The 15,263-nt window shown below is 44.3% G+C and overlaps 1 pseudogene; it reads left to right on the forward strand.

Annotated features, from left to right (window-relative positions):
- The first annotated feature begins 3,923 nt into the window (after positions 1-3,923).
- Positions 3,924-11,205, forward strand: LOC100612040 (patr class I histocompatibility antigen, CH28 alpha chain-like; annotated as a pseudogene).
- Positions 11,206-15,263: the final 4,058 nt, after the last annotated feature.

Here is a 15,263-nt window from a genome sequence, read left to right on the forward strand (position 1 = left end):
CATGATTCAAATTATCTCCCACTGGGTCCCCTGGGTCCCTCCCACAACACATGGGAATTATGGAAGTACAATTCAAGATAAGATTTGGGTGGGGACATAGAGCCAAACCATATCACCAGCATTACCCAAATAAAAATCCCAGACAAGAACATCACAAGAAAAAGAATCAAGAACAAATATTCCTCTTGAACACAGACTCACAATTCAACACAAAACATTATCCAATTAAGATATACATAAAATGAATAATATGCCATGCCATATTGGTTTTTTTAAAGGGAAAGTAAGGTTGGTTTAACATCTGAAAATTAAACAATACAATTCACCCAATTAATAGAACAAAGAACAAATGTTGCACAATTATTATAGTCAATGCAGAAAAAGCACTTGCAAAATCAAGACCATTTCATGACAAAATAGCTCAGCAAACAAAATCGAAAGGAATATCTTCAATGTGGTTAAGGACACCCACGAAAAGTTTACAGCTACCCTCATATTCAATTATGAAAGGCCAGATGCTTACTTCCTAAGATTAGCAACAAAGCAAAGATGTGGCTCTCCTCATTTTTGTTTAAAACACCTTACGAGCATCCTAACTAGTGCAATATGGCAAGAAAATGAAATAAAAGACCAATAAAAAGACCAAGTGTGGTGCCTCATGCCTGTAATCTCAGCACTTTGGGAGGCCAAGGTGGGAGGATCACTTTAGTTCAAGAGTTTGAGACTAGCTTGAGCAACATAGTTAGACCCCTGTCTTTACTAAATATAAATAATTTTTTTTTTTTTTTTTTTTTTTTTTTTGAGACGGAGTCTCGCTCTGTCGCCCAGGCTGGAGTGCAGTGGCGCGATCTCGGCTCACTGCAAGCTCCGCCTCCCGGGTTCACGCCATTCTCCTGCCTCAGCCTCCCGAGTAGCTGGGACTACAGGCGCCCGCTACCACGCCCGGCTAATTTTTTGTATTTTTAGTAGAGACGGGGTTTCACCGTGTTAGCCAGGATGGTCTCGATCTCCTGACCTCGTGATCCGCCCGCCTCGGCCTCCCAAAGTGCTGGGATTACAGGCGTGAGCCACCGCGCCCCGCCTAAATATAAATAATTTTAAAAAGAAAAAAAAACAATAGATAGGAAAGGAAGAAATAAAATCTTTCTTTCTCAGCTTAATTACATATGTAGAAAACAATAAGGAATTCTGAAAAAGTCTCTGGAAGTAATAATTAAATTTGCAAAATTGTTCACAAAAGATATGTAATAAGTCTCTTAGACAAACATGACAAGATAGCAACAATACTAGTCATCAAAGAAGTGCAAGTTAAAACCACAATGAGAAACTATCACACATCACCTAGAATAAGTAAAGTTCAAAAGACATATGATAATTCTAAATACTGGTATGAATATGGAAAAAATAAAAATCTCTTATATTGTTGGTAGGAACACAAAAAAAAGTTGCAGTCAGTTTGTAAAATAATATGGCAATTTCTTAAACAGCTACCCATCCATTTACCATATCACCCAACAATTCCACAAATATTTATTTATCCAAAGGAAATGAAAATTTAAGGCCATGCAAAGACTTGTAGTCAGTTATTTATAGTGGTTTCATTAATTACAGACCCTAACCGGAAATAACCCACATGTTTATCAGCTGGAGAATAGAGAAACCAACGAATAAACTGGAATTCCAACAATACTCAGCAGCTACTCAGTGACAAAAATGAATGAAATATTATTACTCTTAACTACATGGAAAAATCTCAAATATTGTTATGACAAGTGAGAGACCAAAGGACTACATAACATATGATTGCATGTCCATGAAATTCTAGAAATTTCATTATTACAGTAACAGAAAGCACAGCAGTGGTTGAGTGAAGAGAAGGGGGTGAGGGTGGGAGGCAAGGATTAAATAGAAAAGGGGCATAAGGAAAGTTTTTAGGGAAAAGAAACTGTCCTCTATCTGGGCAATGTGGTAGTTACATGACTATAAATAATTATCAATATTCATAAAACATTGTAGCTAAAACTGGTGAGTTTTATTATACACAAACGCCCCAATTAGGAAAAAAAAAGGTGGGGGAAGAAGGCAAAAATGAAGACACTTTTACATAATCCAAATCAGAAAATTCATTTCCTAGGGATCTTGTACTACGTATAATTTTGAAGGAAGTTCTTCAGGCTGAAGGGAAATGATACTAGATGGTGACCTAGATATATAGAAAGGGATAATTAACAACAGAAATTATGCACATACACAGATCACATACACACTCATTTTCTTAATGACAATATGAATGCTTAAAACAAAAAGTATTACTGTATTATTGAGTTTATAAAGTATATTGATGTAATATATACAACAATAATAACATAATGGTAGGTTAAATGAAACTACACTGTTACAAGTGTCCTTTATTTTGCTGGATGCAGCTTAATATTACCTGAACTTCACCATGAAAAGTCAAGGAATCGGGTTTCAATTCTTACAACAATAAAAAATTAGTGTAAAGAAATATACCTAAAAGCCACTAGAATTAAAACCATAAACTAAAAAATGTTTACTTAACACATAAGAAAGTAGGAAAGGAGGAATAGAAACAAAAAGATACGAGACAAATTGAAAACATATAGCAAAATGGTAGACCAAAACCCAACCATTGTAAGTGAAGAAATGACACGACCTGAGTCACATTAGCAGGACTGCTGAGCACTGTGGGGAGAACAGACATGGGCAGGAAGTGAGGGACAGTGTTAGTGCCACAATTCAGGGGTGACAGGGTGGCAGGGACTAAGGGGAGGGGAGGGTGTGAGGGATGAGAGGGGCAGAGAGAAGGGCTGGAGAGGCAGGAAGTGAGGAAAAGGAGCAGGGGAAAGGACTCTAAAGCAGTGGAGGAGCCTAGCAGGGGGTTCTTGGCATGCATTCGGTATTTAATACATTTTGTGGGACTGCCAAAAACTAATGGCCTCCTCATGATTAAAAACATAAGAGTAAAAAAATACCAAGTATGCAAATAAAATGTGCACACTGCTTAGATGTGCATAATTCATAAAAACAAGCAGTGCTTAAGCATTGATGATAGGCATTTTGACTTCAGTGCAATTTTGAGGCTCCTTGTTACAATATACAGTAACAAATCCTGCTTCTTTGTATTGAGATGTCCTGGACTCACACAGGGAAACTCGGGCTATGGAATGAAGATAATTTTAAATGTAACAACCCAGAGTCATGGATCCACAGTCTGGGAAAGTAAACTTAGAAGCTTTGTGACTCGAATTGCAATGCTGTTTGGATACACTTATGTATGAAGCAGGCAAAATCAGGTCTTTTACAGATTAGAATCCTGATCATTCAGGGGTTAGATTGTGCTAACCACTGTATTAATAAACAAACAAACAAAAACCTGGTCACTATGAGAATCTCTATCTTGTGCCTTCAGCCACAGCTTCACCAGGTTTAAAGAGAAAACCCCTTTCTCTACACCGCCATTCGCAAGGCGAGCTCACTCTCTGGCATCAAAGTTCCCTGGGGTGAGTTTTCTTCTAGGATAGTCCAAGGGGAGAGGTAAGGAGTCGGAAGTCCAGTTCACGGACGAGGATTCCAGGATGAGCGTGAATGGGAAGGGGCTGGGCCCAGCCTGGGGGTTCTCTCCCTAGTTTCCACAGACAGATCCTTGACCAGGACTCAGGCAGTCAGTGTGACAAAGAGGCTGGCGTAGGAAAAGAGAGGTCAGGACAAAGTCCCAGGCCCCAGGCGTGGCTCTCTGGGTCTCAGGCCCCAAGAGCGATGACTGCACTGGGGAGTCACAGGGTTGGGGATTGCCCACTCCCCTGAGTTTTGGTTCTCCCAACCTTCTTCCTGGATACTTGTGACATAATCCCACTTCTCACTCCCATTGGGTGCCGGGTTTTTAGAGAAGCCAATCAGCTTCGCCGCGATCCCGGCACTACGATCCCGGCACTACAGTCCCGGCGCACCCACCCGCGCTCAGATTCTCCCCAAACGCCGAGGATGGGGGTCATGGCTCCCCGAACCCTCCTCCTGCTGCTCTTGGGGGCCCTGGCCCTGACCGAGACCTGGGCCGGTGAGTGCGGGCGGGGTCGGGAGGGAAAGGGCCTCTGCGGGGAGAAGCGAGTGGCCCGCCCGGCCCGGGGAGCCGCGCCGGGAGGAGGGTCGGGCGGGTCTCAGCCTCTCCTCGCCTCCAGGCTCCCACTCCTTGAGGTATTTCAGCACCGCAGTGTCCCAGCCCGGCCGCGGGGAGCCCCGGTTTATCGCCGTGGGCTACGTGGACGACACAGAGTTCGTGCGGTTCGACAACGACTCCGTGAGTCCGAGGATGGAGCGGCGGGCGCCGTGGGTGGAGCAGGAGGGGCTGGAGTATTGGGACCAGGAGACACGGAACGCCAAGGGCCACGCGCAGATTTACCTAGTGAACCTGCGGACGCTGCTCCGCTATTACAACCAGAGCGAGGCCGGTGAGTGACCCTGGCCCGGGGCGCAGGTCACGATCCCTCCCCATCCCCCACGGACAGCCCAGGTCCCGGGTCTGAGTCTCCGGTCTGAGATCCACCCCGAGGCTGCGGGACCTGCCCAGACCCTCGACCAGGGAAGAAACTCGGGCGCCTTTACCCGGTTTAATTTCAGTTTAGGCCAAAATCCCCGCGGGTTGGTCGGGGCGGGAGCGGGGCTCGGTGTTCGGGGCTGACGGCGGGGGCGAGGCCATGGTTCTCACACCATCCAGAGGAAGCATGGCTGCGACGTGGGCCCGACAGGCGCCTCCTCCGCAGGTATGAACAGTTCGCCTACGATGGCAAGGATTACATCGCCCTGAACGAGGACCTGCGCTCCTGGACCGCGGCGAACACAGCGGCTCAGATCTCCCAGCACAAGTGGGAAGCGGACAAATACTCAGAGCAGGTCAGGGCCTACCTGAGGGCAAGTGCATGGAGTTGCTCCGCAGACACCTGGAGAACGGGAAGGAGACGCTGCAGCGCGCGGGTACCAGGGGCCACGGGGCGCCTCCCTCATTTCCTGTAGATTTCCCGGGCTGGCCTCCCACCAGGAGAGTAGGAAAATGGGACCAATGCTAGAATATCGCCCTCCCACTGGTCCTGAATGGGAAGAATCCTGGGTTTCCAGATCCTGTACCAGAGAGTAACTCTGAGAGCCCACCCTGCTCTCTGGGACAATTAAGGGATGAAGTCCCTGGGGAAATGGAGGAGAAGACAGTCCCTGGAATACTGATCCGTGGTCCCCTTTGACCCCTGCAGCAGCCTGGGGCACCAGGAATTTTCCTCTCAGGCCTTGTTCTCTCCCTCACACTCAGTGTGTCCATGGCTCCGATTCCAGCTCTTCTGAGTGCCTTGGCCTCCACTCAGGTCAGGACCAGAAGTCCCTGCTCCCCCATCAGAGACTCGAACTTTCCAAGGAATAGGAGATTATCCCAGATTCCTGTGTCCAGGCTGGTGTCTGGGTTCTGTGCTCCCTTCCCCATCCCAGGTGTCCTGTCCATTCTCAGGATGGTCACATGTATGCTGCTGGAGTGTCCTATGAGGAACGCAAAGTGCCTGAATTTTCTGACTCTTCCCCTCAGATCCCCCAAAGGCACATGTGACCCAGCACCCCGTCTCTGACCATGAGGCCACCCTGAGGTGCTGGGCCCTGGGCCTCTACCCTGCGGAGATCACACTGACCTGGCAGCAGGATGGGGAGGACCAGACCCAGGACACGGAGCTTGTGGAGACCAGGCCTGCAGGGGACGGAACCTTCCAGAAGTGGGTGGCTGTAGTGGTGCCTTCCGGAGAGGAGCAGAGATACATGTGCCATGTGCAGCATGAGGGGCTGCCAGAGCCCCTCACCCTGAGATGGGGTAAGGAGGGGTGTAAGTTGTCTCTTCTCAGGGAAAGCAGGAGACCTTCGGCAGGGCAGGGCTGAGGCCTGGGGGTCAGAACCCCTCACCTCCCTCTCCTTTCCCAGAGCCGTCTTCTCAGCCCACCATCCCCATCGTGGGCATCGTTGCTGGCCTGTTTCTCCTTGGAGCTGTGGTCACTGGAGCTGTGGTTGCTGCTGCGATGTGGAGGAAGAAAAGCTCAGGTAGGGAAGGGGTGAGAGGTGGGGTCTGGGTTTTCTTGTTCCACTGTGGGTTTCAAGCCACAGGTAGAATTGTGACTTGCTTCATCACTGGGAAGCACCGTCGACACACAGGCCGACCTAGCCTGGGGCCCTGTGTGCCAACACTTGCTCTTTTGTGAAGCACATGTGAAAACGAAGGACAAATTTATCACCTTGATGATTGTGGTGATGGGGACCTCCCAGCAGTCACAGGTCACAAGGGAAGATCCCTACTGAGGACAGACCTCAGGAGGGCAGTTGGTCCAGTCCCCACACCTGCTTTCCTCATGTTTCCTGATCCTGCCCTGGGTCTGCAGTCACAGTTCTGGAAATTTTCCTGGGGTCCAGGATTTGCTGTTTCCTTAAGGACCTCATGCCCCATGTCCTCCCTGACCTCTCACAGGTTGTTTTTTTCTCACAGATGGAACAAGGAGGAGCTATGCTCGGGCTGCCTGTTAGTATGGGGGATTAGAGGGCTGCTCCCTGAGATCGTTGGGACAGTGTAGACAAGATTCCTCCTTTAGCCACATCTCCTGTGGGCTCTGACCAGTTCCTATTTTTGTTCTACCCCAGGCAGCAATTGTGCTCAGTACTCTGATGCATCTCATGATACTTGTAAAGGTGAGACACGGGGGGGCCTGAAGTGGGTGGGGGTGAGGCAGAGGGGACATGATTCTGTTGAGGGGTTCTCTGGATTTAGACATCTTGACCATGTGGTAGGCTGTTCAGAGTGTCACCAGGTACAGTGACTGCCCTGGATTTGTTTATGATTATTTTCTCCTGTAGCTTGAGACAACTGCCTTGAGTGGGACTGAGAGATACAAAATTTCTTCAGGTCCTTCCTCTGACACACACCATTGTAATTTCAAGAGCTCCTGACTTCTGTATCTGCACTTGACACGTGAATATATCTATGTGTCTGTTCCAGTTAGCATAATGTGAGGAAATGGGCGACTGGTCCACCACTGCCACCAGGACCACCACCCCACACTAACTTGTCCTCTCTTCCCCGGTCAAGTTTTTTTTTTCAGCAGAGGTGAGGCTGGGACATTTCTATTCATGTCTTAACTTTTAAGTTTCACTGAGCTGCCACTTACTCCACTATTCAAAATAAGAACCTGGATATGAATTTTTCAAATTCTTGCCATGAGGTTGGGTTGATCGTTCAATGAAAGGAGAGCAAGACTCTTAAAACTTGAGAGAGGAAGTAAAACCTGAGAGCCTTCCAGAATCCATTTTTGCTGTGCTGGGCCTGTTGTAGATGGAGACAGGAGAGAGAGGGCTGTGAGGAGCTGAGTGTGGACAGCCTATGCTCAGTTCATCATGGAATTTGATGTGGTCATTCATTGGGTTGGTCATCTTCACTGCTCCATTGTTTGTGTCCCTTCAGTAGAACCTTGTTTCACCAGGACCTGTGATCACAGGGACACAGACATTGCCTGGGCCTTGTCCTGTCTCTAGGACCGTGGACAGCAAGGGCTTCATGGGCTGGGTCGGGCTTCATGGGCTGGGTCAGTCTATGGTCTGGCCCTAATATTTTGTATCATTATTTTTGGTTTCTTTGTTTCTGTAGAGGACTATGCCTGTTCCTATTCTGGTGTCTGTGTTCTGATCTCTTTCTCCCCTGGGTGTCCCTCATCTCTGACAGCAGCAGGAGTCATTTTTCCTGTCATTAACCCCACAAGGTGGAAGGCAGCCCCTGCACACAGAAGTCTGTGGTATTAAGAGATGAATTTTCAAGCCCATGCAGCTTTTACCCTATTTCCAGGGCTCTTTCTTGGATTGTATTTTCTATCTTTTCCCCAACCTTTTTAAAGGAACTAGATTCTGAAATTAGCAGAGAAGAGGGACGCCACAAGTTCTCATCTTAGGTAACTTTCTAGTGGAACTCCTCTTCTGCTCAGCTCTCCTACCCACTCTCCCTTCCCTGAGTTGTAGTAATCCTAGCACTGGCTCTAATGCAAACTCATGGATCTATAAAGCAAAGTCTAACTTAGATTTATATTTGTTTGGAAATTGGGATTCATAGTCAAAGATTGTTCTTTCCTAAGAGGGAAATATAATTGCATGCTGCAGTGTGCAGAGGGGTTGGTGTGAAGGAGGGATGCGGGGAGGGAGGGAGGGAGGACACACAAGCAGCACTGCTGGGAAAAGCACAGGCGGCCTGGATGTCAGTGTGAGGGGACCTTGTGCTGTCGTTGCTGCAAAACCGCATTTGGCCTGAGGCTGTTAATAAAGATACTGCCTTTAGAATAGGAGGTGCTCTACAGTGATCATTCATTCAGCCGACATTTGCTGTCTGCCAGACATATGACAGAATGTTTTTGCATCTGGGGAAAGTCATTGAAGTAAAATCAGAAAAATCTCTAGCCTTGTGGAGCATGTGTTCCAGTGGGAAGAGGCAGACGGTACATACACTCTAATATATGCAGAGTAAATGAGGAAAGTGTTAGAAGGTGATAAGTGCTGTGGAACAGGTGATCAGAGTATGGGTTGTGGGACAGAGAAGGTAGCTATTGTGCCGGGGTTGTCAGCGTGGGCCTTGTTGGGAAGGTGACCTTTGATGAAATATTTGAAGGACATAAAGGAATTTGTCATGAGGGTATCTGGAAGAAGTTTTTTCTAGGGAGTAGGAACCTTCAGTGTCAGTGTACCAGGGCAGGATCATGTCTGTGTGTTCTGGGAAGAACAGGGGATCGGGTATGGCTAGAGCAGAGAGTCACTGAGATAAGGTCAGGGGTTTGGTCAGATCATGTGGGCATAGGGCTCGAGTATGTGGGAAGGATTTTGATTTTGAATGAGATAGTTTTAAGCAGAATAAAGACATGCCACAACTTCTCTTTTAAAAGGATCACTGTAGCTGCTCTGCTGAGAACAGAATCCAAAGGCCGGCGATGAGCAAGGCAGGTGGGAAAACTGTAGGAAATGAGTGCAGTATTTCAGGCTGGAGATGTCGGTTACTTCAACTGGGGTGTGAGCAGTGGAAATAGTGGGACGTGATTGGATTCCTACTATTTCCAATCACTTTATACCGCATTTTCTAATGGACTAAATCTGGGGTATGAGAAAGAAGAGTAAAGGATACCAAAAATGTCAGACTGTGACTAAAAAGAGTTGCCATCAGCTGAGAATGAGAAGACTAGCAGGAGCATATGAGAGGAGGGGACGTCGCAGGCAGTCACTATGGGAGATGTGGGATCTGAGATGCCGCTGAGAAATACCAGTGAGGTAGTCGGGTTGGCAGTTGGACAGATGAATCTGGAGACATTTAGGAGAAATAGACTTGGGAGGTGATGTCATATAAAAGTTATTTAAAGCCTTGAGTCTGAATGACGTCTCCAAGGGAGTGATTGGCTGTAGAAGAGAACAGGAACAAGGACTGAACACTAGGCCTCCGTTGCTAAAGGATCTGATCAGACAACACACCTAGATCAGACTGCACAGTCCTGACCCCACATCTAGAAGGTACATAGACCAGGGAGTTCTAGACTTTCCTGTGGACAGGAATCACCTGGACATCACCTTAAGTCTAAGCTGATCTGGAATCGAGAATGAGATTTCCTACTTATATAATGTTGCTGTTGGCGCTGATGCTGCTGGTCTTCAGATCCCACTTTTGGTAGCAAGAACACAGACCAGGATTCCTAGGCTATGCATCAGCCTCGCCTGTGAGGCTTGTTAATAAGCAATTCCTGCACTCCATGCGCAACATTCTGACACAGGGGCATCTGTGGAGAGGCCTGAGTATTCTACAACAAGCCCACAGCAAACCTGGTGCTCAGCCAGATTTGATATCACTGAGATCAGTAGTTGGAGAATGCCCAGGATGGGGAGGGGTCTCAGACCCACATTTAAGTGTTGCTTTATTCTGGGTTTTTTATTTATTTATTTATTTATTTATTTTTAAGGAGGATGTGTTTCTTTAATTATAAGACAGGATGCTGAGAGATAAATGTCATTTTCTCTATCATGGGGTATAGCCAGATGGAAGATTGAGAAGTGGCTCACAGCTCAGCAGAATGAAAAAATATCTGAATGCTGCTTTCTGAAACTACTCTCCAGAATGATTTCACACTCACTCCTTGGAGCAAACAATGACTTGCAAATTTTTCTAATTTAAACATAAAGGAGTGTACATATTGGTATTAGTATTCATTTTATTTTGGGGAAGGGCACTGTGTTAGTCCATAGTCCGTTTTCACACTGCTGATAAAGACATACCCAACACTGGGAAGAAAAAGAGGTTTAATTGGACTTACAGTTCCATTTGGCTGGGGAGGCCTCAGAATCATGGTGGGAGGCGAAAGGCACTTCTTACATGGTGGTGGCAAGAGAAAATGAGGAAGAAGCAAATGCCGAAACCCCTGATAAACACATTGGATCTCAGGAGACTTATTCACTATCATGAGAATAGCATGGGAAAGACTGGCCCCCATGATTCAATTACCTCCCCCTGGGTCCCTCCCACAACATGTGGGAATTCTGGGAGATACAATTCAAGTTGAGATTTGGGTGGGGACACAGCCAAACCACATTGGACACAGAACCAGGTTTGAAGCTACACAGCCAGGAACATAATCCACAGCCACCCTAATTCAGATCTCTCATAGGAACCACTGCCCCTGCTCCTGAGCACAGATGCTACTGCATATACCTCTGATACCCTGATGGCCGACACTGGGCCCTGTGGCAAAGACTGCTATCACTGCTGCTCCTGAGAACTGCTCCACTACTGCTCCTCAGCCATCTTTACCAAAATGCAGTATTTACTGTCCCAGCCTCTCTGTGTCATCTCATCCTGATTAGAAGCCCACATGCGGTTATCTAAATTGTGCAGCCAAAGCCTCTTGCAGTGTTTAACTGCAATAATGTTGGGGAAAGTGAATTTTTCTCTTTTGTAGAAGGAGGTAGTCCCTGCCTTCTAATAAGACTCTTCAACATAGGAAGAGAATTCAGTTGCTGGAGGTAGAGGGGTGAGGGATGGAAAAAGAATGACAAATTTCAATTCCTAGAATCATGTTCTGAGACTAGAACTTTATCTAGTACCTTGCAGGCACCTGGGTTTGGTTGAGTGTATAATAAATGACATAGTTCAACTTATTCCCTTGACAGTTTGTTTTGGGGTCCAGCTTTTGTCTACCCCAGTTTTCACACACAGATACGTGGAGAAGCATTGTGTGATGGTAAAATGATTACTTGAAAGCCTTTTTCCCTATCTTTGTCTCTTGCTAGGATTAAAAACCCATATCTGTAAGACATCAGAGGATCCATGTATACACTGACATTTTATATAAATTTTTAATATTTTGTTCTATCTGCACATGCTCCTAGGGAGAGTTATCTATACATTCACCAGTTTTAATGTGACTGCTCACAGAAGCCTAAAAAACCATCCTAATTTAGATGCCATTTTACTCAAACTATTGTATGAACAGCTGATAACCGTACTGTTTTTAGCAGACCCAGTGACATGGTATAAATGCTCATCTTTTGCTTGACTGTTACTAGTCTGGGATGAGATAAAGTAGAGGTTTACTTGCATAGTTCACTCACAATTTCTATATGTATATTATTGTGGGCTGCTAACAAACAGTCCACAGACCAGTGCTAGCCCACAGACTGCACTTTGAGAGTAGCATTGGTCTAGATGTACTTGTATTCCAGCATCTACCTCGGTGTCAGATTAATGGCAGGAATTAATCAGTAGCGAATGGGGATTCCATTTCCAGTAATAGGGTGAACTAGGTTTTAAAGCTGCCTCTTCTACCAAAAACAACTAAAAGATGAAATGTGAAATTCACCCAAAAGTATAGAAATATAAAAAAGGGAATAATCTTTTTGGTCAAAATATAAATGTGGGCAGGATTTAGAAAAAGGGAAGTTGCTTTTATCTTGAGGGCATTTGCCAAATCTGGAAAAATCTTAGCTTTGCTTTTCTCAGCTTCATATGGTATAGTGCAAAGGAGGTAATTCTCAGAACTTGTTTGTATAGGGAGTATAAGAGGAGACACTTTTGTGTACCCCATGAAATATGGGAAACAAAAGATGTGTTTCCTCAGAGTAAGAAAAGAAAATCTGTTTCATCCCCCAGCACAAGAGTATTCTAAAGAAATTTGCCTTTGAGTCAGCAAAACCTGTTTTTGAGAATTTACAACCACCAGCCAGCACTCCTGCAGATTTGTTTCCCAAACTAGCTTTACCGTTTTGGGCCAAAATAACCTCAAAGCATGATTTTGATTAATAATTGTCCTGGATTAGCGATGATCCTAAAATTGGAAGAAGGAAACAAAAATCTTTATAGGAATGCATATTTAACCCATATGTCAAAGAATTTGCCCAAATAATTCTACAAGGAAAAAGCTGCTCAGAGCATGAACTGTATAAAGTACAAGTGGAGAAAAGTCAGTCTGATTGAGAACCAGTGGAAACAATAGATAAGAGGCCCATAAAGCTTCAATATTTGAATTATGAAACAAAATAACGTAACTAGTATTACATTTAAAATAATTATGAGCTGGGCACGGTGGCTCATGCCTGTTATCCCAGCACTTTGGGAGGCTGAGGCAGGCGGATCACCTGAGGCTGGGAGTTTGAGACCAGCCTGACCAACATAGAAAAACCCCGTCTCTACTAAAAATAGAAAATTAGCTGGGCGTGGTGGCACATGCCTGTAATCCCCGCTACATGGGAGGCTGAGGCAGGTGAATCACTTGAAACTGGGAAGTGGGCATTGTGGTAAGCCGAGATTGTGCCACTGCACTCCAGCCTGGGCAACAAGATCAAAACTCTGTATCAAAATAATAATAATAATAATAATAATAAAATAATAATAATAATTATGACAAGCTTGAAAATGCCTACAGAATGTATTAACCTAAAAATGACCTGTTTTTCAAAAGAACTAAAGTTAGTTTTTAGGAAGTAAAATTAACTTTGATTTTAAAATTTTTAACTTAGTTGAATTAAAAATTAAAAAGTCATGATCTATTGACTTTTGCTTTGGATTATGATGGAATAACAAGGACCAGATTTACTCTCATGCCTTAAGCACAACAAACTCAAAATAATATATGAAAAAATAGCTATGTACTCAGATACTAGACAGCAGGTATCCCAGAGACTATGATCTCTGGGAGAAGGGGAATGGAAGAGGTAAGGTCTACAGTTGTCCAGCTTCCTTCCTGGACAGAGTTTCCAAGGCAGAGTGCAGAGAGGCAGAGCCCTAACCAGGAGGTTCACTGAGGTGAGGGGACAGAGTTGTGAACTTGGAGACTCCAGGACATCCAGAATATGCAAAGATGAAGGCACATAGAAAAGACAGTTGATGATAAAAAGCACTGTAAGTCTGCAGGAGGTACCCCTCAAATTTTCAGTTAATCAGCATATTATATAAGGGAACTACCCAAAGACAGGGAAAGAATTATCTGAAAGGACTTCAGAGAATAGTACCCAGTGATATACAGGGCTGGAAATAATGCCTGTTCCCACTAGCCAGACTGGAAAACCTCATAATTTGCTGAGCATTGGATAGAGTATTCTGAAGGGTCTTATGTCAGCAGTGGTAAATAATTAGCCCTGGACTAAACACTTTTTGTTTTTTTGCTAAAAGATATTAAAAGACTTAAAATGATCAAACAGCTCCTGAATAACTTAATTTGTCCCAGTAAAAATAAAAAGCTCAGCCGGGCACGGTGGCTCATGCCTGTAATCCTAGCACTTTGGGAGGCCAAGGTGGGCAGATCACCTGAGGTTGGGAGTTCGAGACCAGCCTGACCAACATGGAGAAATCCCGTCTCTACTAAAAATACAAAATTAGCTGGGCATGGTGGCGCATGCCTATAATCCCAGCTACTCGGGAGGCTGAGACAGGAGAATTGCTTGAACCCAGGAGGCAGAGGTTGCAGTGAGCCAAGTTCTCACCATTGCACTCCAGGCAACAAGAGGGAAACTCTGTCTCAAAATAATAATAATAATAATAAAGCTCATGAATACTTATAGAATGCAAAAGTATCTGGCACCTAACCTGGTAAAGTCATGTCTGGCATTAAATAAAAACAATCACCAGGCATATAATAAAAACAAGAAAATACAACTCAGAAGGCAGAGAAAACAATCAGTCTAAAGTTACCTAGAACTGACATAGATGTCAGAATTAGCAGGCAATAACATAAAACAGTTATTGTAAATGTATTCCATATGTTCAAAAAGTTACACAGAGACATGAAAGATACATAAAACATCAAAATCAAACTTCCAAAGATGAAAATGTCACACATAAAATACACTGGATGTGAGGTGAGATTAATGGTAAACTTTATGCTGTAGATTAAACAGTGACTTTGAAGACATAGAAATAGAAACTTTCTGGGCCAGATGCGGTGGCTCAAGCCTATAATCCTAGCACTTTGGGAGGCTTAGATATAGAAGGAATGTATCTTACCAGGATAAAGGCTATGACAAACTCACAACTAACATCATACTCAATGGCAAAAGTTGCATACTTCTCCTGTAAGATCAGGAACAAGACAATGATGCCCACTCTGGCCACATCTATTCAACATTGTACTGATAATTCTAGGCAGAGTAATTAGGGAAGAAAAAGAAAAGGGATCTAAACTGGAAAAAAAGAAGTCAAATTGCCTCTGTTTGTAGATCACAAGATCTTATATATGGAAACCCCAAACACTCCACCAAAATACTACTGGCACTGAAAAAAAAAAATCAGTGAAGTTGCAGCATACAAAATCAGCATACAAAAATTAGTGGTACTTTTATATACTTACCAAAAACTGTCTGAAAAAGAAATCAAGAAAATAATCTCAGTTATAACAGTATCAAAAAGAATAAATTAGGAATAAATTTGATCAAGGAGCTGAAAAATCTGCACACTGAAAACCATAACATAATTGGAAAAAAAGAACCATAATTGGAAATAAAGAAGTCAAATTGCCTCTGTTTGCAGATCACAAGATCTTATACGTAGAAACCCCAAACACTGCACCAAAATACTGTTGGAACTGAAAAAAAATCAGTGAAGTTGCAGGTTACAAAATTGGCATACAAAGATTAGTAGTACTTTTATATGCTTATAAAAAACTATCTGAAAAAGAAATCAAGAAAACAATCTCAGTTATAACAGTATCAAAAAGAATAAATTA

The sequence above is a fragment of the Pan troglodytes genome, chromosome 5 (assembly GCF_028858775.2).
Source record: "Pan troglodytes isolate AG18354 chromosome 5, NHGRI_mPanTro3-v2.0_pri, whole genome shotgun sequence".
Taxonomy (NCBI): domain Eukaryota; kingdom Metazoa; phylum Chordata; class Mammalia; order Primates; family Hominidae; genus Pan; species Pan troglodytes.